Genomic DNA, 26,399 nt, shown 5'->3' with positions numbered 1-26,399 from the left:
GTTATCTTTGCGCTGATTCGTCGCAGCACAGGAGACCCTGTTTTCGGATTTGAATCCTTCCTCTGGAAACGCACGACGTGCGCGGCACAGTCGTCACATTAAAGTGTTAGTTCCTCTAACGCTGCCCAACGAGGTGCGCGTAGAGGATAGAAACGTACAATATTCACCAACTGTTACAACTGTTAATAATTACTTGGGGCTAGTAACTTGGATTAATGTCACGGTGCATGTGGTTAATTCATTACAGGCAGACAAACAAACTTTCGCGCTCGCAAACACCAGCTGTCTGTTTCTTTGCTTTCACATTTAACCTTCCAGTATTTACAATGTAAGGAGTTCCTGGCTCATCACGTTTTAATGAATATTTCAATGAAACTTCTACTCAAACTTCAGTACTAAATTAACTTTAAATAAATGGTTTCAATTGAAAGCACCTAGCTATTTTCTTCTGTGATTTCTGCTCCTTGAAGTTGCTTTTGCTTCTTTGTGGGTTACTGTGGTTTTCTCTCTGGCTCTTCGTCTGAATAACTGTATTTCTAGGGAAATATTACCTATTTACAGAACTAAACAAACTGCAACCTGTTCCTTGGGGAACTAAAATGAAGGGCAGTTTAGCACTCTTAGAAGAATTCCAAACTACCTCACCACCAGGCACATGCAATGACTGCTGCAAAGCTTCCATCTTGCCCTGGGGAAACAAAGGCTTCCTGATAGCCACATTAAGGAAGAACTTCACTCATCCAATCTATAACCATCTAAACCCAGACTCATTCCCAAAGACTAGCTGAGACAAACTACTGCTTTCCATGCCTACACCTCCAATTAAAGTGTTTAAATAATGCACTGCAATGTGGAAACCTGAAAGAGTGCTTAAAGTGTGTGGAACCTTTCAAAGCATTGTGGAACCCTGACAGTACCCCCTCCAAAATGCCCTGTCCCAGGGCCTGGTTTCTCAGGATGCAAACAATGGAATCGTCTAACCAACCTAGGACCATGCACATTCCCAACTTTCTCCCAAGACCTCTTCTCGTGACTGTAACCCTTCCTATCTACCAAATACTGAAGTAGCACCCGAACCACTCTATAATCTAATATGATTTGAACCTCCTATTCATTTTCATCTTTGGAAAACACTGTACCTGGAGCCCTACAAATCCTTGTGTCCTTTCTACAAACTTTTAACAAACGTACATGGAAGGTGGGATGTAGCTTTAACCCTGGTGGCAATTTCAATTTAACTGATAACGGAGAATAAACCTGCTCCACTTCAAATGGCCCAATGTAAGAGGGACTAAACTTATTCTTTCCCTTCAATGGTAAATTCTTGGTAGATGACCACACCCGGTCCCCAATCTGATAATCCGGCTCTCCTACGTTTTCTGTCGGGAAATTTCTTATAAACCAATGTACTCTTCTCCTGGGCCTGAACTGCCCATTTTAAATTCTGTCCCATAGCCTTCAACCTACTCTTGACATCAGGCACCTCCACCTTTTCCTAAAAGCGGATGAAGCCCCTGATTCACACAACGGAGACATTGAAGTTGAATCCTTAGCTGTATTATTGTAACAGAATTCAGCTAACCAAAGCAACTATAGCCAACCCTGACCTGATCCAAGGTAACATCATATGTACTTCTCTAGTTCCTGATTGACTGTCTGTCCATTACCCTTAGGATGATAACTGGTATTTTATCTACATCTTTAATTCCTTGCAAAAGGCTTGCCAAAATTTTAACACAAACTGCGTACCCCGATCAGATATCACTTGACTCGGAAGGCCATGTAACTTCACCACATTTTGCAAAAACACCCGAGCCAAGGATGTAGCTGTAGCAGCCCCTTTGATGGGGAATAAACTGCCCTGCCTTGAAAAAACCATCCACCACCAAAATAGTTGAACATCCTTTATCCACTGGCAAACCCACAATGTAATCCATCGAAACTGTATGCCAAGGGCGAGGTGGAATTGGAAGAGACACCAACAATCCCACCCCCTTCTTCTGATCAGACTTGGAACTGAGACGGACTTAATTTTTCATTATCCTCGCGCATCTCCCTCCACAAATTTTCTGCGTAACAAGTCTAGAGTCTTCTTAAAGCCTGGATGCCCACCCAACAATCATGACACTCCTTCAAAGCCTCCTTTCGAAGTTCTTCAGAAGGTAGATACAATTTTGTACCCACATATGGCAACCCTTCTTTGATCTGACGTACCGGATCCTCAGCCTCCCAATCCAAGAGTTGTTTCAAAGACATTTGCTGAATTACCTCACAAATTCTTCACTTTCTGAACCTCGCGACAAAATTTCTCTGCAAGTAAAGGAATCGGTGCATCAGAATCGTTTTTAACACTACCAAGAACACACAGAGATAAAGCATCCGCCTTCCCATTTTGATGCCCCTGGCTTAAACAAGATGAGTCCTATTCAGCAAAACACAAGGACCAACGCAGTAACCTTGAAGTAGGCTGACTTCACGGCCAACAATTCTCGATCAGAAATTGTAGTTTCTTTCAGCAGGCGTAAATCTTTTGGAAAAGATTGCTACCGGATGAAGTTGACCTGTGGACTGGACACTGAGAGAACACCGCTCCTATTGCACAATACGGAGCGTCCGCTTCCAGGAAAAACGTTGCTGCACATCATGATGCAGCAAAATTGGTCCATTAACAAACTTCTCCTTCAAAAACAAAAATGCCCTCTCTGCATCCTCACTCCAATCAAACTTTACCCCCTTCTTCAATAGCCTGGTAATTGGAGAAATCATTTGTGGAAAATCATTTTTTTATCTTTTTTTTCCAATACATTTTTATTGGCAGATTTTCATAGAAACAAGAGTAACTAGAAATCAACAACCTTTCCCTTAAACCCCCCCCCCCCCCCCAACTCCCTCCTCCCTTCCAACCCCCCTGTCCTCTCTCCCCGCCCCCCCGGATCCCATGGGTTCAGAGATGGTTCGATTTCAACAAATGAAATAAAGGCATGAACAACGGCCAAGGTAAATTCACAGGTTGGTTTCGTCCTGAGGACGGATTATGCCCAGTAGTTCCATCGCCTTGGGACACCAGGCACGGCGTGCACCCTCCCTTAGAAATGACAGAAGACTGGCCCAGTCTGTATAAAAGTGCATATGGCATCCCTGGATCGAGTAGGTGTGAGACCTTGCCCATGCCCTCCAATAACACTGCTAGATACCGCCCCTGACTATTCTTCTGCATGTCTCTCATGGAAAGTCCTGATCCGTCCCGTAATGCAATTAACCCCCCCCCCCCCCCTTTCTTGCAGGCTTGTGTAGCCTGTACCAATTTAGAATAACCCCAGAATCTAATTCTGTGAGTCCTTCATGTGCATGAGAGTCTCGTGCAGGGTCACTACCTGGGGCTGTTCTCTTAAGAAACCCCAACTCTTCTCCTCTTAACCTGGGAATTGAGACCATTCACGTTTAGGGAAAGGAACTTTACAACTTGGGAGCTTGCCATTTGCCTGATTCATGTGGACCATTTTAACTCTGAAGAACCCCCTGAGCCGCTCCTCAAATGTTGCACTTGTTGTTTGCAGAATGCACTCCAGGGCGCCATGCCCAGGCGCCCCGCCCCGCCCTGAACCTTGGATCTAAAACCTCTCCCACCCCCCTGCCCACCTTCCCTCCCCCACCCATATACTCCCTCCAGGCGGGAACGACTGGCCCTCAGCCCGCCTCGTGAGTTTTCCACGAGAGCCGATCCCATTAAGCAACCTGGAAACTTCCAACGCAGGGAAACCCTTCCCCATTCCAAGACTCTTTTAAGATCCCTTAGAGTTTCAGCCAAATCCTTGCGCAGCTTGTCCATTTGCTGCTGCCCCGCAGCTGTGATTTTTCTCAACTACCTCCCCCATAAACTGCGAAAGCATCGCTTTGGTAATTGGCTTGTCTTGACCCTTGCGAGATCGCCCGGGGGCGCTCTCAGGGGAGTCTTGGGCCGCCTGTGTATCCTCGGCCGTGTCCACCTCTCTGGACCAGAATTTCGTGAGGGGGCCCTCCGGAGCCTTTTTGGGGGTCTTCCCTTGGGGTGGACAGTCTTTATGCTTGATTCTTGACATGTCTGATATGAGCACCCACTTCCAGTGCCCTCCCCCCCAACCCCCAGCGCCCCGTCCCCAGAGAGCAGGAAGGTGGTTTGAGGTCTCGGCGATGCCCTCCGGTCAGCGGGGCGGCAGGAGCGGGCGCACACCCGTCCGGCCACGGCCCTAAGCAACTGTGCACTTTCCAGACAGGAACCAGTTGGCGCCTCGTAGGCCAGATTAAACGGAACCTTATTTGTAAAGCACAAGAATTGTGATCGGGGGGGATGGGGTGGGGGGTGGGGTGGGGTGGGGTGCGGTGGGGGGGGAGAGACCCTGCTCCAGTGCATGATCAATAGCCCCCAACGCCTGCTGGGCCAGTTCCTCTGTAACGATGCTACCCTCACGTCCCCACTGCGCAGGGAGCCCAATGAGGACGTCCCCCGCCGCCTCCTGCAACAAACTCAGTTCTGGGGCCACCCAGTCCACCAGCCCATCTCACCTCCAAGGATATGCCTCCACGCACGGAGGGGAGCAGGGATGATCCACCTGCCAAGCCCCCTGTGGGGCGAAGCAGGCCGTCCCGACGTCCTCGCAATCCTCTGGGTGGGGAGGGGCCACTCCAACTTCTCCGGGGACGACCCGATGTCCACCAGGGCCACCCCGCGGGCCGCCCCTGCACCTCCCAACGCCGGCTGGCCAAGGAACGCCAGTCAGGCGGAGCTCTAGGGGGGGGGGGAGAGGGATCGCACCCCCTCCCCCAAACCCCTCCCACCTGGCGGCCGCCGGTAGATGCTCTCCACGCACAGCGATCCGGGACTCGGAGGGGGGAGAAGACAACCACTCGCCGGGTGCCTGCCGACGTGCTCCAGGGACCCCCCTGCAGCTCCCGGGGTCCGGTTCGGCCCACACTCTACAGGGCCCTCTGGCTCCAGGCTGCAGGGACGCCCCAGCCGCGCCCGCCTCGGACCCTCCCAGGAGCGACTGCTAGCAAGAAGAACCAGGCTCTTCCAAGGAGCCCCGCCGGCCCGTCCAGATGCCGGGGAGGGCTGCTAATGCAAGGGAAGGGATTGGAACACAACGCAGGTCGGGAGCGCAGGGCGACGCGTCCTGCTTCCTAGGCGGCCATCTTGGAAAAACTATTTAGTGAAATCTTGAATGAACCTACGATAAATATTCACAAATCCAATGACACTCTGCCAATCCTTCAGATGTTGGTTTTGGCCAGTCTTTTACAGCCTTTACCTTGGCCAAATCCATCAACAGTCCCTCTTGAGAAAGCACAAACCCTAAAAACTCCACTCAGTCTGTATGAAACAGACTTTTCTCTAGTTTTGCAAACAATTGATTTTTCCCCTCAACTTCATCAACACCTTTCGGACATGCTCCTCATGTTGCTTTACCTCCTTAGGAGAATATAATCAATGTGAACTACTATGAAGACATCTAAATATTCTCGAAGGACCTGATTGATGAAAAATTGGAAGGCCGCCGGAGCATTACAGAGACAAAAGGGCATAAGTAAATACTCAAACAAGCCATAGTGAGTTCAAAATGCTGTCTTCCCCTCGTCTCCTTCTCGAACCCTCACCAGATGATACGCACCTCTAAGATCTAACTTGGTGAATATTTTAGCTCCCTGGATTCTATCAAGCATGACTGAAATCCATGGCAAAGGATATGTATTCTTGATAGTGATCTTATTTAAGGCTCTATAGTCAATAAATGTCCAATGTTTTGTCCCTATTGGGAACGAAAAATGGTGGCGAGGCTGCTGGTGACTGTCTAATGAAGCCCTTGGCAAGGTTTTCCTCCATACACTCTTTCAAGTGTTCGTGTTCTTTTTCAGTCCATGCATACATTCGACCACAAGGAATTGGTGCTCCATCCTCTAGATAAGTTTTACAATCAAATGGTCGATGAGGAGGTAATTCCCCCGCTTCTTGCTTATCGAACACATCCCTAAATTCTTGATAACATATACTGGTCCTATAATATGCTCCTTAACAACTCCAGCCGCTAAACACACTCCCTGAATCTCGGACTCCTTATCTAGGCCCCCTTGTACCACCATGCTCCTTATAAAATTCCGACTTAAATTCTACTGGTCTTCTTTCCCAATCGATTAAAGGATTGTGGAAAGTCAGCCAAGGCATCCCTAGAATAGTCTGTAGTTGTGATGCATCTATTAAATCAAAAAATATTTCCTCACCATTCTCCTCCCCAATCATCATCCTTAAAACACCTGTCATTTGTGTAATTAGTTGGGTACCATCCACTGCCCTCACCTGCTCAGGAACTCCTCTTTTTTTTAAAAAAAAATATTTTTTTTAACTAGAGGCACTCCCAATCTAATAGCTAGAGTTTGATCCATAAAATTCCCTGTTGCTCCCGAGTCAATCACACACGGACCCCCACATCTAAGCTTACCTTCCCGAATCAAGGATACATTGAGAGTAATATGTGGCACCGCTGTCTGAGTGGTATTTGCCACCAACTGTCCTCTTCCAGCAAATGGCGGGAAACGTCTAGGTGTGCGTGGACATCTTCCCACAAAGTGCGTTCCGTCCCCGCTGTACAAAAAATGTTCTCTACGCCTTCTTCTGTCCTTCTCTTCTTTAGTCAATGGAGCCCTGATCTGACCTTCACTCATCGGTCCCTTAACTTCCTTCCTAACTTGCTCAACCCTTGGATGTTCACTCCTATTACAAACTCTGCCTTCAGAAAAATGTCTCCTTCTCCAATCTCCTTTCACTTAATCTTGCATCTAATTGGATCACTAAGGAAATTAGATCTTCACTAGCTGTGGTTCTCAACAATGGTAGCCAACACGTCCTTTAGTGCTTCCCTTCACCCTCTGTACAATAGAGATGCCCACTTCTCTTCTCTTCAGGCCATTCACTCTCCTGAACTAACCCCCGAAACTGAGTGATATACACCACCAACTCCCTACTTCTTGACGCAACTCCACAACTCAATCTACTCGGGTAAGACGTTCTCCTGTCGAACATTTTGCTAAACTGCCTTTTAAACTCTGACCAACTGTTTAACTCAGCCGCTCCCCTTTCCACCAAAGGTACCGACCAAGCGGCCGCTTCCCCTGTAAGATAAGAAATTAGGAATGTCACCCTTGCAGTTCCAGTGGGAAAGGACTCTGGTCTACACAAATAATGTAGTTCACACTGCATTAAAGATTTTAATTTCTTGCTATCTCCACGAAATCTTTCTGGAGGTGCTAAAGGAGTGGGAACTAAATAAATTCCAAGAGTTAAATGAATTAGTTTACTTTCCTCAGACACTCGCTCCTGCCTCCATGTGCTGCCCTCTGGATGAAGAACCAGAGGTTCACGGGCTATTTCCTTACTCATCTTAAACGGACCTGGAACCTCAGACCAATGTACAAAACTCAAATTCCTCCAGCAACATCTTCCCTAAGGCCCCCAAACTCAACTCTGATTCTGGGTCCATCCTCACTCGGGCAGGATTAAATATGTGGGCCTTTCATTCTGTCTGGTCCAGTTTAAGTCTTCCTGCAGGAGTGATGCTGGCCCACCAGACCCCCCAAAGTCTGCCTGCCAAACAGTCTCTGAACAGATAGAACTACCTAGCTGGCAAATCCAAGGGGCAGTGGAGAAAATAAAAAATGCAGATCTTCTCTGGTACCTCTGACGCCCTCATGAATTGGACTGGATAACTGTCTGTGAGGATCTAAAAGATATGAACTGGTTACTATCTGCTCTGCCACAGTTCCTCTAAAGGTATCGACAACCTTACCACCCACTTCCCTCAGTACCTGCGGCCTATGCTCCTTAGCCGATAGGCTCTTATTAGTTAGAAGCTGCTGAATCTTTGAAAGTCTTTTGCCCTTTTATCCTTTTTCTTTTGAATTCCTAAATTCTAAAACCTTCTTAGTCTGGTGCACTACTTGTATTCTCGCTGCCTCAATAGTCCAATACATAATAACCAGCTACTGCTTGCATTGGTAAAATCAGCCATGACTTCAATTCACTTGTAAAGGTCTTGTCCTGCTCAGTTTATTATTTATTTGCGTTGAACACTAACCTGCAGAAACTGCCTTATTCTGTACAACCGCGATCTATTAAACGCTAGCTAATTTCTCTCGTATCACATCTTCCCAACTAAGCTGTCTGCCTTAATCCTTCTGAGCAATCTTTATCTTTCCGCTGATTCGTTGCAATACAGGAAACACTGTTTTCAGATTTGAATCATTCTTCAGGAAACGGCACAAGGATTTGTGGGGAGGACAGAATTACGTCGATTTGAGAGGACTTTCTATGGACATATGAGAAGGTGAAGTCTTTCTCATCCGTGTGAAGCACCCTCCACAAGTCTACCACCCCCAGGGCACCGAAGAAGCGGAGCAATTCCGTGGCTAGTTTAAATTCTCAGGGGGTGCGATTTGTCCTGCAGGGAGTCCTTGACTGCGGCGAATCGCCCCTCTGGGCACAGTAGTGTCTCCAGAACCTGAAATCAAACTTCTATAGCAAAAAATAGCGGTGCCTCCTTTTTTTGGTCCCATTAGAGGCAAGGTATGGAGAGGGAAATGTCTTTCGGAGGTGTGTGAAATCTTGTGGCAGCAGGTGAGTTTCTTGCAGAAAGATTACTGATCCGTGCATGTCTCAGAGCCACCTCAGCATTGATTTTTGATTGAGGGGGGAGTTCAGACCCTTTGTGTTCAGCAAGATGAAGTTCACTTTCGGGGAATGTTCTGGCCCGTTCATACTCTGAGGGTGAGGTTGCTGGGGTGACTTAGTCACCTGGGTTTTAACTTAAGCTTCCAGCGTGAAGCCCCAACAGTGTACTCTCGGGAGGCTGGACCTTTTTTGTCGGCAACCTCCCTAACTAATGGAAACTGTGTCAAATAGTGCACTCCAACGGTGTAAAGGTGTCATCTGCCTTGGAGTAGGGCCTGAGCCATGTGCAGCCCGCATCTACCTCTGGTTTCTTTGTGCTGCTCGAAAATCCGAGGTCTGGTAATCCGGTTGTTCTCGAACAGAAGCGTGGCAGGGATGGGGCCACTGAGACTGGGGAAGGCTCACACCCTCTGGTTCAGGCAGGGGTCATTTTGTGTCTTGTACTTTCTGTACCTTGGTCCAGGTCGAGCGTTTCGATTTGGGTGAGCTATTCACAGGATTTTCTCTCTCCGGGTCAGACGAGGTGCTCTCGTGTCCCTCGGGCGACTTAGGGTGCAGAATTGATGCTGCATCTTCCAGTTGCGCTATCATTTGGGATTATCCCTTGTAGGAAAATTGAAGCACCGATTGGAATAGCCATCAGTATTTAATGTTGGTCCCGAAGGAACAGTGTGAGCGGCCTCAGCGCCCTCATTTTGTAGCGTCACCATGGCCAGGTCCTGGTAGATCTGAAAGGGGAACCGTGGAACATTAGTTCATCATGGGAGCATCCGATTGCCTTGATGGCCTCCATGGCTGTGCAGAAGTGCACCCAGGTAATCTCGTCCGGGGGAGGGCGCCCGAGTCCATTCCTCGGCAGGGTCGGAGCCGATGAGTACAATCCAGCATCAGGTGTGCTTTGTCCAGGTGCAGCAGTAGGGATTGTAAAAGGTTGCTCACGTATTCTGAATTTTTTCTTGGATCCAGGAGGGGTCCCACCCTCGAATCCGTAGGTTGTTCTGTCGGGCTCTTTTTTTCGAGGTCCTCCTGCTTGAATTCCAAGATCTTGTTTCTGCTGTTCAAGGTCTGAATTTGCAGACGTTGCAGTTCCAAGAGAGTAGCTGAGTGTTCTTAGGCAAGGTCTTCTACCTCCCCCAGTCTCTGCTACTCCTTAGTGACTCTGCGCCGTCTGTTCTATTTTGGTTGTGAGCTCCGACATGCAGGACCTAAATTTAGCTTTGATGTCCATCATAAAAGCTTGAATGTCCCCATTGGTCGGTAGTTGTTTTGAAACCTCAGTGATTGGGACAGGGATTTTGGTGTTCGTCTTTCTCCCCTCGTCAGCCGGGAGCAGCAAGGTCGTTGAGTGGTAGACGAGGACTGCTCGGGGCTGTCTTCACCAGGGGGGTGGGGGGGTGTCAGTTAACTTACTCAGCACTTGTGGAGCGGAGGCGTGGGCCAGGCACGTTCAAGGAATGTCAAGGTTCTTGCTACAAATGCAAAGTGGGCGTTTCAGTGTGCTGTTATGGTGGTGGTCAAAGAGGCTTTAACTGAGGTGGTGTGCTTGACCCTGGCAGCGAAGGTTCAGGCTTGAGTTCGGGGCGGTTGCTGGGACCCTGAAGTTGAGAGGAGCAGCCAAAGACCCAAATTACCTGTTCGGTGCAGTTTACTTAGATTAGCACCTTTTTACAGTGAGGGGTGGGTGACCCAGTTGCCAGAAGAGATTTAGGCTAGCTGCTGGATCACCAGTGGTTGAGCCCCCGTGCCCATTAGACTGTTAGTAGTGGTTGGATCTCATGGATGGGGAGGGGGGGGCGGGCCCAAACCCTCGGGTGGAGAGACGGACTTGTCTGCTGAAAGTGCAGACCAGGGCCTGGGCCTATGTTTTGGCAGTAGATTGCATTTCAAGTGTCTCTGCCCAATTCAGTGTAAGCATGATGCCGTAATGCAGCTGCGAAGCACAGTTCGGAGCGGCAGCCGCCTTTAGAGATGGAGGCGCGGGCCTCCCCCGCAGCTGCTGGATACACTGAGGCGTGATGGGAGACCAAAGGGTTAGTGGTGGGAGGACTCAGTTCCCTGTCTCCCCAAAGGTTATTGCTCCTTATGATGCATGGGGCCGGAAGGTCACCTCCCGTCCTGTCCCGGTCCCCTGCAGCACCGCGGCGATGTGGAGAGGAGTGGCTCAGAGGGGCGCAAGGCTTCAACGGCTGTATATCATGCCACTCGGCCCCTCCATGTCGCATGGCTCCTCCTTTCACTGTGGAGCAGTGAAGCTGCAGCAGTCTGGTCGCCACAGCAGGAGCCGCCGTTCAGGGATCGCAGGGTAAGTTCTGTGTGCATGTTGGGCTATGGAGGGGCCTGCTGCAAGATAGGACGGGCGAGGGGAAAAGCTCTGTCATTGTGGCAGAAGAACAGAGGCAGCAGAGCGATCGATGGGAGCAGGCTCCCCTCTGCTATTCTGCAAGTTGGGATAGCCAAGTATCTGGGTGCGGAGTCCGCTCTCCCCTCATCAGCCTGCCATTTTAAAGGGTTGTAGTGCCGAGCGAGCAGGTAAACCGCCTTTAACTGTGGAGTGTGTAGGCATCGGGGGCTCAAACTTCTGCAGCTTGCAGAACAAAGGTTCTGATCACATGATCTTTGATTTCCGTTCTGGAACGGGAGCAGCATTTTGCCAGAAGTAAAGCGGGCTCCACAGGGAGGCGTCAAGGGAGCGGCCACATCAATGGTGCTCCAGGCCACACCCCCATAGCTTTTTTTTTTTTGTGCTGGATGTTAATTTCTTTTTTATTTTTTATTAACTTTTATTGTCAACATACAGAACAAATATAAACTCTCCCTTCCCCTTCCGGAAGTTCATTGTCCAACACATTTTTCCCGTGGATCCTTTATGCCATAAATAAGTCAAAAATTCTTATTTTGTGTGAGCACCCCTCCTCTATGTAGTCTGGAGGTATTCTAACACCCCACCCCACTCCTTCATGAAGGACCCGCTAACCCCCTGCAGGTTATGGGTAATTTTTTCCATTGCCACCATATTCCACACCTTCTGTTGCCAACCAAATACCAATGGAGGGTCCTCTTGTCTCCAGTTCTGGGCTATAGCTGCCCATGCAGCAATCGCCAAACACATGAGGGTCCTCCATTGCACTTCGAAAGCTTCTTTGCATGCTGGTCCTTTATCCCACATAACCACACTCTCTCCAAGCGGGCCCAGATACATTCCCTGTATTTGCTTCTTAGCTTTTGCCAAGAACCCCTGAAATCCATGGCAGTCCCACCAAATGTGCCTCCAAATGCCTTCCCCCGAGCCACACCGCCAGCATACTTTGGAAACGTGCGTGTACATGGAGTTTAGCCTCTCTGGCGTATAGTGTCACTGTGTTACAAATTTTACCCACATTTTTCATTTGCAACGCTCGGGTCAACTTAGGAATACCCATCCATAGTTCCTGCCATTGCTGCTTACTAATGTGTTCTCCCAGTGTTTTCTCCCATTTCTGCATATAACTCCACTTTATGTCCTCTTTCTGCACATTGATAAACTTGTACAATGAGCAGACTAGTTTCTTGGACCCTGAATTCGTCAGTGTGAAACTTTCAAATGGGGGAAGATACCTGGCGGCTGCTTTTTTAATAGATGGGGTTGCAAGCCAATGCTATAATTGCTCATATTTGTATCTCAGATTTTTTTAAAATATTTTTTTGTTGTATTTTTTTTCATTAGAGATTCGCAGGCCCTGAAAATTCTAATTTCTTGGTCATGAATCATTTCCCCTATTATCGTGTAGCCCGCTAACTCCCATTTGCTGTACGCCCCTTTTTCCATTCCAGGTGGGAATTCTGGGTTCCCAAACATAGGGGTAAAAAGGGGCCAGTTCTTCTGATAAGATGCCCTTCCTTACTAGCTCGTCCCATGCCTCTAGTGGAGCTCTCATGACTTTGCTAACCCACAAGTTGGGGTGTCTGTTTCTTTATCCATAATGTCCCCTCCAATGTCGATCTAGCCACGCTCCATCCTGTGCCGCCCATACTTACCCCTGGTAACCCCCCCCCATCCATTCCCTCTAGACCCAAACTTGCGACGCCTGATGGTATTTATGGAAATGAGGAAGACATTCCTCCCTCGTGCGTTGGTGCCGTTGGAACTCCTCTGGCTATCCTGGGGGGAAGGTGGTGGGGGGGTGTTTTCTTTCACCATATAAATGATGTAATTACCTTTGTGAGAGACTTGAAGGAGGACTTGGACTCTTATCGGGGTACCCTGAAAATAGTAAATCAGTTTCAGCAGAACCGCCATCTTTACCGTTACCATGCGTCCCCACCATGAGATCGTTGGGGGATTCCATCGTTGTATGTCCAATTTTAATTTTCTCCAGTAATTTCGGATAATAAAAGGTTTACTCTATGCGTAAGGGTTATACCTAAATATTTCATCCTGTTTTCTGCAATTTTTAGATTTAGGGAGTGTGCCTTATCCTTAATTTCACCTTTATCCCCTACTAGAATTAATATTTCTGGCTTATTTCTGTTAATTTTTTAACCCAGAGATGGCCCCAAATTTGTCGGGAAGGGTACACGTTGGGTCCGTAAGGGCAACCAACATGTCATCCGCGTACGCTATAACCTTGTGCTGGATCCCCGCCATTTCTATCCCTGTTAGGGACGTTATGTCTCTAATTCTGATTAGCAGCGGTTCTAATTACCCCATTAACGGCTATCCTAATGGATGTTTTGTAGTTCACCTTTATCAGATTCACAAACTGGTCATCAATCCCGATATATTTTAGCGTTGGAAACAGCTGTGACATTCCACCCTGTCGAATGCTTTCTCAGCATCTATTGTCAAAAGTACTGCCGGGGTCTGCGTGAAGCCAGTCTTCTCAATTAGGTGTATTCATTGCAAATTATCATGGGTTTGCCAAACTGGTATAAAACCAGATTGATCCGCATTTATCAATTTGGGGAGAAGCAGTGAGAGTCTTGATGCTAATATTTTTGTGTATAGTTTGGCGTCAAGGTTAATTAGGGCTGTTGGAGGATACGACCCAGGTAGTGGCTGATATTTTCCTGCTTTATGAAAGACTAAGACTTTGGCTTTGTTCATCGACGGGGTCACGTTCCCTTCTTCCTTAAATGAGTTGAACAATCTTGTTAGGAAAGGGGTTAAGCTGGACTCGTATTTCTTATAAAACATGGCCGTAAACCCATCAGGGTCTGGAGCTTTGTTTAGCGGGAGGCCCTCTATTGCCCTCTTCACTTCCTCTTCCCCAATTTCCCCATCTAGTAGTACCCTATCTTCTCCAGCATGGGGTCTGGTATGGATTTACATGCTCATGAATATTCCCCGTCGTCGGGCTGTGAATCCTCGGTAAAGAGAGAGAAATCAGAAACAAAACAGATACTGATCTCTTTCTTAGTTGTAACCAATCGCTGGTCTCTGGGTCATACTGCCCCCAGCCAATGACTGCCCTCTCCCTAAGCCCCTCCCCTGGCAGCCATCCTCAGATTTTTACCGCACGTTCAAGTGTTGGGAGTCCTCGTGCTATAGCTCTCGAGCTTTTACTGCATTTTGTGATTTTGAAAAAGAAGTTTAATCATTTTTTCGGTCAATCGAGCCTCAAGCTCCACCATTTCTACTTCCAATCAACGGGGACCCGTTTTGGAATTTTCTACACCCCTCAAGGACGAATTTTTCGTCGAGTACACTTCTTGGAAGATTCCAGAAGACCTTGAGGCCTACCCCGTAGACATGGCCTACGACAAGGGAAGCTCGACGCCCGGATCCAAGCTGTTCAGGAACTGCCCTGGATGCGGATTACATAATGTGTTCAAGGAGGACGAGCATTCTAGATGCCTCTACTGCCTTCACGAAGACAAAACGCACGTGGAGAAGGAATGTGCGTTTTGCAAAAACATGTCGGAGCGGACCATGAGGGATCGACGGATCCGCCTCACCAACTGGCTGGAAGGAAAGAGCCCAGCGGGGTGTGAGAAGAGGTACAAGCGGTCTTCTAAGACCTTTGAGGGCGCTCCGGCGACGGGGGCCCCAACAGAAGGATAAGCACCACGTGTCCACGGGCACCGGGAGCGTCCAACGGTCGGGTTCCTCGGCTGCCAGGCAGGGCACACTTTCACTGAAGCCAACAACCACGAGCCAACGCTCTGGCTCGGGGAAGAGAAAGTCGGAGATCCAGGTTAAGCTCTGGAGAAGCCCCAGTCGATCCCGACGGAAACAGCCGAGGGGGAGGGAGGCAGTGTCCGTCCCCTCCAAGGTGAAGGCCTCAAGCACGCCAAGTCGTGAAGGCCCCGATTCACCCGGCTATAGCCTCTATTGAGGGAGTCGTGACGGCCCTGGCGAACCCTGTAGAGGCTACCCCAGTGGAGACTACCTCGGGGCCTGGAGTTTCCCTGCCCCCACAGAGGGAATCCTCCTTTTCAGCCCATCGATGAGACCCCAGTGAAAAACCCAGTGGAAAGAGGGGGGGGCGGTGGCCATCACAGATACAGCCTCTGAGGAGGAGCTGGTTGAAGTCGTGCAAGGCCTCAACAGGAGGTTTGAGGAGGTCCGGTCCCACGGGAGGAACCCCGGGGAGGCAGACTAAGAAAGCGACGGTGGCCCTGATGAGGTTCCCGAGGAGGAGGAGCAACCATCGCGCCCGTTGCAGCCATTGCCGGACAACTCGGCCATTTTGATGGCAATCCAACCCTTATGCATGGAGATAAGGACAAGATTGCCTCTACCCCCAACGGACGACCCGGGCCTGTTGCGAAGACCTCCAAACAAGCAGAGGAGAGTTCACACCCCTCCCCCCCACCCCCTCCCTGCCTTTCCAGCCCTCACGGCCCGCTCAGCTTTCATCTCCTTCCCCTGGTCCTTGGGATGACACGGGAACAGATACGGCAACGACGGGGACTGATAACGACTGTGGTGACGACAGGATGGGCCTTCCATCACCACCCCCTCAGGCCTGCCCGCCCGACCAAATTGGCTCCTTCCGTGCCATGATTTCCAGGGCATCCAAGCTCTTCCAGCTCTGCCCCGAAAATCAGAAGGAAGGCTTCCTCTATCAACGGCGCAAGGCCAAGAGAAAGACTGTTCTCGTGGTGCCGTTGCTTGACGACATGTGGGACGAGGGACTTGCTCTCTTGAAGAACCCGTCCACGACGCCTGCCAAGAGGGATCGGTACGAGAAGTAGTACCGGGTCCCTGATTCCGCTGCTTTGTGCCTTCGGGCGCAGCCGACCCCGGATTCGGTTGTCTCGGCGGCGGCCAAAAAGAAAGTGGTGGGGGCGACTGCTTCAGCTTCAACCTCCCCACCTGACGTTGAGGGAAAGAGACTGGACGCCATGGGACGACGAGGCCTCTCGTCCGCGTCGACAATTAAGGCGGCCAACGCCCTAGCGGTTGTGGCCCGCTAGGACGGGGAGTTGTGGTACAAGATCGCCCCCCTGCTGGACTTCCTACTGGACAACAAGAGGGCAGAGGCCCTGGGGGATCCTACAGGAAGGTGAGGTGGCCACAGACATCGGTTTCAGCCAGTTGGGCAACAGTGTTTGCCTTCGACGGCGGGGATGGCTCGAGGCAACAGATTCCCACCAGGACGTGCAAACCAGAGTTATGGACATGCCCTTCGACGGGAACAAGCTGTTTGGAAAGACAGTAGATGAGTCACTACAGGCCATCAAGACCGACAGACGGCTCGGGCCTTGGGAGTTTTGCAGCAACGACGGTCGCCCTATCGGAACTCTGGAGGCAAGCAAGGTGCCTCCAAAGGATTTGGCAGTTGCTCCTCGACGTACCGCCAGGCAGCCCGCTCCTCGTCACAAGAGGCCTACAGAGGGTGCGGCAAGTGAGGACGCCGTCGCCAAGGCCGCCTCCAAGCAGGACTGAACCGGCCGTGGCGTCAGGCCCCCACCTGAGCACACCGGTGGGAGGCCGGCTGGCGAAGTTCGTCAGCGTGTGGGAGTCCATCTCCACCGACCGTTGGGTGCTGGATGCCCTGGCCCACGGGCACACTCTAGAATTTCTAAAGAAGTGCCCCGAATTCCTCCCGTGGCCAGGAAGGAAAATCACATCCCACAACTATTAGAAGTAAGGGCGATGCTCAAGAAAGGGGCCATCAAGCTTGTCCCCGAAGAGGCTCCGGAGTATACTCAAGATAATTCCTCGTCAGAAAGAAGACAGGCGGTTGGCGCCCCATCCTGGACCTGCATCTGTTAAACAAATACATCAAGGCCCAGAAGTTCCGGATGTTCACCCTCCAGCACATGCTGGGACAGCTGTAGGCAGGCTACTTCCTATCGTCGCTGGACTTGGAGGATGCTTACTTCCGCATCCCCATTCTAAAAGGACACCGAAAGTTTCTCAGATTCGTAGTCCAGGGACGGCACTACCAATTCAAGGCCCTGCCTTTCGGATTGAAGTCGGCGCCCAGGGTATTTACCAAGTGCCTAGCGCCAGTGGCGGCGCGCCTGCAAGGGATCCACGTCTATCCCTACCCAGATGATTGGCTGATCCGAGCAAGGAAAAGGGAGTTCGCCGGCGAGCACCTAGCGAAGACCGTTCAACGGCTCATGGACCTGGGATTCTCCAACTTCCCCAAATCCCACTTGGTTCCATCGCAGGTCGCACTGTTTCTGGGAGCCAAGCTCGATGCAGTGGCATGATTGCTGCACCTTGCCCAGGATGAAGGCCATCCTGGGCAAGGTGCAGCACCTGCTGGCCACGGACGTGGCCAGGGTGAGGTCCATCAAGTCACTTCTCGGCATGATGTCCTCTTGCATCTACCTGGTGCACCTGTGCAGGCTGCGGATGCGTCCTCTACAGGATTTCTTAGACGCCCGTTGGCTGCGGGCAGCTTCGAAGACAAGATCACGCTCAATGAGGTCTTCCACCAAGCAATTCGGTGGTGGGGCACCCGCACGCATCTCGCCGCAGACTTTCAGACCCTAGCACACCAGGAGATGGTGACGACGGATGCCGCCCTGGAGGGTTGGGGAACGCACACCGGAGATCTTCACGTGAGAGACCTTGGGTTCCCGGAGGAGAGGTCACTCCACATCAACATCCTGGAGCTCCGAGCAGTGTTCTCGGCTCTTAGGTCGTTCCTCCCGTCCCTCAAGGGCAAGGTGGTAAGGATCTTCACTGACAACACCACCACGATGTTCTACATCCGGAAGCAGGGAGGAACAAGGTCCCCGGCCCTATCCAAGGAGGCCCAGAATCTGTGGCATTGGGCCGTTGCCGAGGGGATGTTTCTGGTGCCCTTCCACCTAGCAGGGATAAAGAACACCATTGCTGACTCGCTGAGCAGGGAGCTGCGCTCATGCCATGAGTGGGAACTGCGTCAGGACCAAGTGGATCGGCTTTTCCGACGATGGGGCAAACCCCATATCGACCTGTTCACGACGGCGGAGAACTCAAAGTGCCAGAGGTTTGCCAGCATGTTTCCCCAGCCGAGGAGCATGGGGGATGCTTTCTCGTTCCCCTGGGACGGCCTGTTCCTGTATGCGTTCCCTCCATTGCCGTTGCTACTGCGACTCGTCAACCAACTCAAGGTCCCAGTGCACGATGATCCTCATCGCACCGGCGTGGCCGAGACAGATCTGGTTCCCGGACCTTCTGGACTTGTCAGCGTTCCTCCACCCTCCCAGTCAAACTATCGACAGACGCAAATCTTCTCTCCAGAGAAGGAGGTGCCATCCTCCATCACGACCCGAGGTTGCTGAACTTGCAGGCCTGGCTCCTGGGGCACTAGAGGTTGGAGGGTACGATATCCTGGCGGACTGCAAGGATGTGCTTGCAAAGGCCAGGGCGTCCTCAACTCTCAAGTGCCATGGACACACATGGAAGAGGTTCTGTCTGGTGCCGTGCACAGAAGATTAACCCTCTGCGAATTACGGCACCACAAGTGCTCCCTTACCTGCTGTCACTGGCCAAGGCGGGGCTGGCTCATGCCTCCATCAAAATACATCTGGCGGCCATCTCCCGCTACACCAGAACTACGGGACGATCATCCCTGTGGTCTCATCGCCTGGTGAGGAGTTTATGAAGGGACTGTTCTGTTCATTCCCACCGGTGAAGGCTCCGGCCCCGGCGTGGGAGCTCAACGTGGTGCTGACCATGCTCATGGGAGCGCCTTTCGAGCCTCTGCATTCGGCACTGTTGAAGTTCCTGTTGTGGAAAACTGCATTTCTTGTGGCCATCACCTCCGCACGACGAGTGGGAGAGATCCAGGCCCTATCCTGCAAGCCTTCATACTTGACTTTTCACAAGACTTGGGTGGTGCTGAGGACGCACCCCGCCTTCATGCCCAAGGTGCCTTTGGACTTCCATCTCAACGAGCCCTTGGTGTTACCAGTTTTCTTCCCGTCGCCTTAGTCGCCGGCCGAGAGGACTTTGCACTCGCTGGATGTAGCTGGAGCGCTGAAGTTCTACGTGGATCTCACAAAGAGTTTTCGGAAGACATCACAACTGTTTGTGAACTTTGGACCTGTGAACCAAGGGAAGGCCCGCTCGAAGGCTTCCATTTCCAGATGGCTCTCTGGCTGCATCATGCACTGTCACCGGTTGGCAAACCGACCGTTGCCCGGCTGTCGAGGGCCCATTCGACCAGAGCGATCACTACTACCAGGGCGTTCTTGTCTGGTGTACCCCTGCTGGACATCTGCAGTGCTGCTACATGGAGGTCGACCCACACCTTCACAAGATTCTAGTGCGTTGACCGGGATTCCAGGGAGGAGTTCTGGGTCGGCCAGGCAGTGCTGCGCAACCTGTTCGCCTGAAGGTGGGCCTGGTGAGGTAAGAGTTGCTTAATGTTACATTTATGTAATGCTTAATGTTGAGCATTGCCACCTCCTGTAGTTGTGCATGTCTGTACTGCTATGTATTCTTATTTTCATGAGCATGTGAATCCATGCCAGACCCCATGCTGGAGAAGGAACAAGTTACTTACCTGTAACTGTTGTTCTCCAGCATGGGTCTGGCATGGATTCACATGTGAACCCTCCCTCCTACCACTCTGCGGCTCTTCACTTGGTTATGCTGCCACTTTACGTGCGACCAAATCCGAGGATGGCTGCCGGGAGAGGGGATTTGGGAGAGGGGATTTGGGAGAGGGGATTTGGGAGAGGGGCAGTCATTGGCTGGGGGTAGTATGACCCAGATACTAGTGATTGGTTACTACTAAGAAAGACAGATCAGGAACAAAACTGATACTGGTTTTTTCTTTACCGAGGATTCCCAGCCTGAAGACTGGGAATATTCATGAGCATGTGAATCCAAGCTTGGCCCATGCTGGAGAACAACAGTTTCAGGTAAGTAACTTGTTCCTCCTTCCGATATTTGAGGGAATTTTAGGGTTTTTAAATAAGAATCCTGGAGTGAGCTACTAGGGTAGTCCGTTGCATACAAGTCTTGGTAAAACCTCCTAAAGGCCTCCCCTATATCTTTGGTTCTGGTTAGCATCTCCCCCTGTTCATTTCGTATATTCCTGACCGCAAATGCCTGTTTGGAACTCAGATGCCTAGCCTACAGTTTGTCTGCTTTGTTGGCCTTGGTGTAATACCAATGTCTAAGGTATAAGAGGCTTCTCTCTGCTTTTTTTGTTCTGAGAACATCTAACTGACCCTGCAGGTGCCTCCGTGCCTTTTTCAAGCCCAAAGTGGGATGCTGCGGGAGTTCCCTTTGTGCCTCAGTTAGCTTCTGCTGCAACTCCTTTTCCCATTGAAATCTCATTTTATCTTTTTCTGCCTTCAGGGCAGTCAAGTGACCCCGCATGACCGCCTTGAAGGCCTCCCAGATTGTGCCCAGCTTAACATCTCCCGTATAATTATGGGCAAAATGTTCCTCAGTATTTTCCCTGATCGAGTCTCCTAGCGTGGGATCTTGAAGTACTATTGCAAGTTCCATTCAAAGGGGGACATGATCTGAAAATGTGATTGGGCCAATTTGCATCCCTTGGACTGCCCCCCCCACCCTCCTTCCCTGTAGTCCCCACAGAAACCCCAAAATAATCAATCCTTGACATTGAGTTATGGGCGTGGGAGAATTGAGTGAAACCCCTTTGCTGCCCTTTGAGCACCCGCCACACATCACGCCAATTGATCCATTTTTTGACATAGCCTCTTTGAAGGTGCCCCTTGACGGTGGAACCCACCTGAGCTCCTATCAATTGTTGGTTGCCACGCCATCGTTAAGTCCCCAACCAAAATGATCTCCCCCCCCCTTAGCAAATTCTTCCAGTTTCCCCACTGTCAATCTTGTCCCATGTTGGGCACATAAATAGAGGCAAATATAAAATGGTACCCGTCCAATGACACATTAACAAAGACATATCGTCCCTGTTTGTCTGCCTGTATATAATTTATCTGGATATTCAGACAATCTTTGACAGCTATCAAAGTCCCAGCCTTTTTATCGGGGGCATTTGACTGCAATGCCTGTTTAAAGCCTTTGAGATACCATTTTGCTTTGTGTTGGGACCTGATATGGGTCTCTTGTAATAGAATGATGTCCCCTCTTTGCCGTCTCATCAGGTTCTCCACTTTCTTCCTTTTCAGCGGTGTATTTAGCCCCCTCACATTAAATGCAAGTAGTTTTAACTTTCCCATGCCCTCTTAGCCCTAAAGGCCATTGTGACTCGTCTAAATCCTGCTATTTTGTCTTCCGGAGCCCCCCCCCCCCCAACAATGAAATCCCCAACCGACAACTGTCCCAAGGAGGGTCCAGGTCCCTAAGGTTGCGTGGGCGCACGGCCCCTCGCTCCTGACCCTCTGCTTACTCGGGTGTAACTGCGCGGGGGTCCTAACCCTGCATTCTCACCGTCCTTCATGATCCCACAGATGAGGCCCTCCACCGGGCCGCTTCTCCAATTGCCCACTGGTTTACAATCGACTCCTTTCTTGTCCAGACCTGCTCCTGTTCCCAACCACCTTCGCATTGTCCTTGACCTGGGGCGAGGCTCCCATCTCGCTCACTGCCTCCCTCTTTGTTGTTTCTTCTTATGTGACGCTGTTCTCCATTCCCATGGCTTCCTGGGTGTCCCATCCCTTGACCGTTGGTTCCTTTCCTCCCTTTCTTCATCCTGAATGTCAATCACCTGGAGCCCTTCTTCGCATGATGTTACCCTCCTTTGTTTGCCCTCCCATGAAAAAAGCAGCCCAAAGGGCAATGTCCATTTATACCTCATTTCCCTCTTCTGTAGCGCTTTCACCACTGGGGCCATCGCCCTCCTTTTCTGAAGCGTCACTAAGGCCAGATCCTGAAAGATTAATTTCAACACCATTCATCATGATATGGTCCATCCCCCCTTGCTTTCCTTAATATCTGCTCCTTCCGGGGGTACGAGGCCATAGCCACCAACACATCTTGGATGTTCTGAGCCCCCCCCCATCCCCCCCGGCTCCCCGGTCCTCCTTGGGCCCACCCGGTGAACCCTGTCTATTTTGATTTCTTCTGCTTCCTCCATCGCCAGAATATCTCTGAAGACTTCTTGAACTGCTGTCTTAAGAGCTTTCTCTTCCACCGACTCCACCATGTTCTTAATATGAATATTGTACCTGCGTGAGCGGTTTTCCAAGTCCTCGCATTGAAGCTCTAGGTTATTGGTCAATCTCACCAGGTGTTCTTGCATTTCACTATTTTGCTGTGCTTCGTCTTCCACATTTTGCACGATTCGTTCTAGCGTGTCCGTACGCTCCTCTAGCTTAGATACATCCGTCCGCAATTCCTGAATCGCCTGTTTCTTATCTTCGCTAAGGGATGTGAATTGATTTTGCACCGTGGTCATAAACTTGCCTTGAAGGTCTCCGAACCATGCCTGCATATCTTCCTTCGTGGGCGGGGTCCGCTGTTGGGTAGCCGGGCTCTGCGCCCGTGGTTGTACTTCCTGCGTCTCCTCTCTGGAGGATGTCTGGTTGCTTGCCGTTCACATTTGAATTAGGCTCGAGTCCTGTTTCCCCTTTCGACTTTGATATTCTAGCGTATGCCGTGCAGGACTTCAGTCCCCAGGTGGGATGGGCCCTTTGCCCTCTTCAGCAGTCAGTGCGTGGCGCCGTGAGGCACCCTTCCCCTCTCTTCCTCTCCTGTGTTGACAGGGGATGCCTGGGTCCACCTGGGTCAATTGCTGCTTATCCTCTTTCCCACTGCTGACCTGCTTCTCCTTCCCTCAGAGAAGGGTAGAGGGAGATCCTTGCCCCTTGACTGTCCGCCGACTAGGGGAAATGGCCCTTACCCCTCTGCGGCACTGAGTTCCATGAACCGCACAGTCCCAGGCAGGCTATTCCTCTGCGTTCTGGACCCACTGTAATCGGGAGGCAATGGAACGGTACCTCAGTGGGCAACTCTACCATGTGCTGTGTTGCTGTCCACCGCTCACTGTACTGTCGCCAAAAGCCGGTATAAATGACTCACCGGCTCTGCTTGTGGAGGTGCACACCTCAAGACGCCCGCCCCGCCACCTCCGTAGCTGGATCTTCCGGCTTCTGACCTCCAAAAAGTCCCCCGCACACCCCTGGATCTCGTGGCCTTCTTCAGACCTAGTACTCCAAAGTAGTTTGTATCCCTCCAGATTCTCTGTCCCCCCCTCCTTCCTGGGGTCTGGGATCTTCTGTATTTACCGGGGAGGGGGGTGCACTGATCCCTTCACCGCCACCCACCCATCCAGGATCCCGCTCCCCTCCTGGTACCTTTTGAGCACAAGAGCCTTACCCCGGCTCTGCTTCTTCCACGCTCCGTCCTCTGGCGACCTCGACTGTCTGGTGCCTCATCTTATAAAGATGTCAGCCGTCCTCTCCTCCCAGAATTCCAGCTCTGCACTTCTGCGCCCGCCGGAACGCTGGGAGGGCTGCAATGCCTCTGACTACTCCTGGGGCAGGAACCACTGCCGTTCTCCACCTGCTCCCCCTCAGCAGCGGGGGGAGTTTCCACCTCCTTCATGGAGGAGGGCTTCCACCATCCGGGTCCGGACGGGCTCCTCGGTACCAGACAGCCACCAATGCTGCTCTCCCCGGCAGGGTCCCGCGCCCTGCCAGCCGCCGCTCCAGAGGACTGCCAGTCCTGATTGTTGCGTCTCCTCTCCCCGGACTCCACGGGTGCCGTCACTCCTCTCGCCAGGAAAGCCTCCCGTGCCGCCTCTCAGGCCGCGCTCCTTGCGAACCTTGGGGAGTTTCCAGCGGGTACTTGCCGGCAGCCTCAACGTAAGTATGGGAATGGACGGAGCTCCTGCGATGGCTTTATGGGCGCTCTCCCCGCTTCCCCTCTCTCCTTGCTGCATCCTCGCTGCAAGCAGGCAACCAGGGCAAGGTGCGTCAGTCTAACACTGTCGGGTCCATGGGCAACAGGTGGTGTCAGGTTAAGCATTATTAATTGCCAAAAGTGTTGCAGTGGTTAAGGAGGGTCATTTACATTGAAAAGATATTTCCTTAATGTAATCATCTTATCAGCCAGCAACTATTGTCCCAACTCATGATGGAGGACTACCTGTTCAGCAGTGATTGGCCAGTGACTTTTGTGATGCTGTTTGGAATCTCTGGAGAGATTCTAAACTGCCTTTCATCAAGATCAGCTCAGGAATGGTCACAGCGCACAAGAGCTCCAGAGTAAAACAAGAGTAAAGAAAGCACATCTCTTAAAAGACAATCTTCAACAAGAGTCTGGAAACTACTTCAGATAAGTGAGAGTGATAAAAAATTAAAATTTTTATCAAAAGAAAAAATGGAAATGTTTTAAAACTTTAAGAAAGACTGATTGCAAACTTCAAGTGCAGTTTACATATTAACTCAAGTTAAGACATTAATCTAAAAGAAGTTATGATAAAAAGTTTTGTACTTGTTATATATTGTAAATTGTACAATATAATATCGTGCGCGTGTATTATCAGCTGCTGAAGTAGCGCGTGAACGTTTACATGAAAACGTTGGTTTCAAAGAGCGTCATGAGTTTCCTCAAGTAGCGTGTGAGAAAAGCACCTTGCAGCGTGTCCTGCATGCCGGCTTGCTTATTAGGAAGTAGCCTCATGGGAATTCAGTAAAGGTGTGGCGTAGTATTTATTTTTGACACAGCGACTAGCAGGAAGTCAGCTGTCTGTAAATCCGCGCTGAGTATTTTTTGAATGCGCGGTGTATGAAGAGAAGTCTGAGGCATTTCTTCCATGCGGCAAGTCTTCTGAATGTTCGTGCGCGCAAGTGAGATTCAGAAGATATTTTTCTTGTGAATCCTCTGAAGGTACGTGCGCGCGTGTACTTTCCTTGCAGCGAGTTTTGGAAAAGGTACACGCACGTTTATTTAGTTATAAAAAAGTTAGTTACAGGAAAGTTATGTAAGCGATAGTCAATCAACACTACAGCTAAGTCAATGCCTAGTCTGGGATGCTGATGGAAACCCTTATTTATATATTTTTATGGCAAGTTATAATCTGGATGATGAACCCTTGTATAACACCCCTCTCTGAGAATCCCCCTGACCCCACTGAGCCAAGAAGTAGGTTTGTTTTGCAACTTAAAAGGTTTATTTGAGAATTTAAACCATATATATATATATATATCACACTTTATAATAAATGAATATCTGATAGTACACTTAGACATATGATGTTGATCAACAATGGGTAATCTGGCACTAGCACCCTTCTTTACAATCAATAAGGAGTTAGTATAGGATGGATAAAGTAGCAAAAATACTTTCATGATTTCAAGGGGGAAAAAATGAGGAATAAAATGCAGTACAGAAATACTTGATATGATTTTAGCAAAAGATAAGATAATCACTTTTTCTCTGGCAATTCACCCCCCTCCCCTATGCAATGTAAGAAATGGAAGGAGATGGAAAGAGGAGCACACAGTTCTCAGGAATGCAATCAAATACAATACGAAATTCAGTTCCCCCTCAGCAAGCTTAGAGGAAACAGGTAGGAGTTTGAAACACAGGCCCAAAATGCTTTTTAAATGTGATGGCAATGGATGGGAAAATGTGCCAACAGATTTTAATTCCCTCTAGAGATGCAGGGTGAGTGGGAGATGCGTGTTGGTATTAGTTCAGGCTCACTTTAGCAATGCTCTGAGTTATTACCAAGTTGCAAACGGATTTTAGCAAAGGAAAGAATGGAGCTGCTATTTTGACAAGTGGAGAAATTGAGCCAAAATCTCAAATTGCGGTAAATTTCGCGAGTGCGTAAATTGTGATTGCGGAAAAAGTATAAGGAGTAGGAAGTCGGTTCTAGGTTTGTTGGGAAGCCTAGATTCTTTCTAAGCTTTCAGATGAAAGTTGAATTTCGTTCCTAGCCCAAACGGTTCCAGAGATACGGACGATTAAATAAAGGTAGTTTTTCGGATTTAAAGTAAACTCAAAATGACAGGTGACAGTTGTGCAGCTTTAAAAATGACCGATACGATTTCTAGGAGGCAGTTCTACTTAGGTTAAAATAGTTTGGATTAGATTATTTTAACTAAGAGATTGGTTCTGCTAGGTACTCACAATATAAATTTGAAATAGGCCTCGCCATGGATCTGGTCAGGTTTTGGACTGGACTCCGGTTCTGGTCTCGGCACTTCAGTGATCTGGGTCAGCTCTCTGGCTCACAGCGGTCTGGGTCACTCTGGATCTCTGGTCTCTGGCAATTGTTCTTGGCAAAAGAATTCAAACAGCTCGCCCGGCTGTGGAATAGGTCGCAAATGATTTTAAGGTTGCTGAGGCCTGCTGAGAAGAGTTCTCAGTTTGTGGGTTTAG

General features: G+C 50.1%; 1 protein-coding gene across 6 annotated transcripts in view; it reads left to right on the top strand.

Annotated features, from left to right (window-relative positions):
• The window catches only part of FOXM1 (forkhead box M1), a 293,555-nt gene that overhangs the window by 130,895 nt on the left and 136,261 nt on the right, over positions 1-26,399 (top strand). The window lies entirely within an intron of this gene.

Source organism: Ambystoma mexicanum, chromosome 12 (assembly GCF_040938575.1).
Source record: "Ambystoma mexicanum isolate Mex_15411 chromosome 12, UKY_AmexF1_1, whole genome shotgun sequence".
In the NCBI taxonomy this organism is placed as follows: domain Eukaryota; kingdom Metazoa; phylum Chordata; class Amphibia; order Caudata; family Ambystomatidae; genus Ambystoma; species Ambystoma mexicanum.
This window is presented reverse-complemented; position numbering and strand designations above follow the sequence as displayed.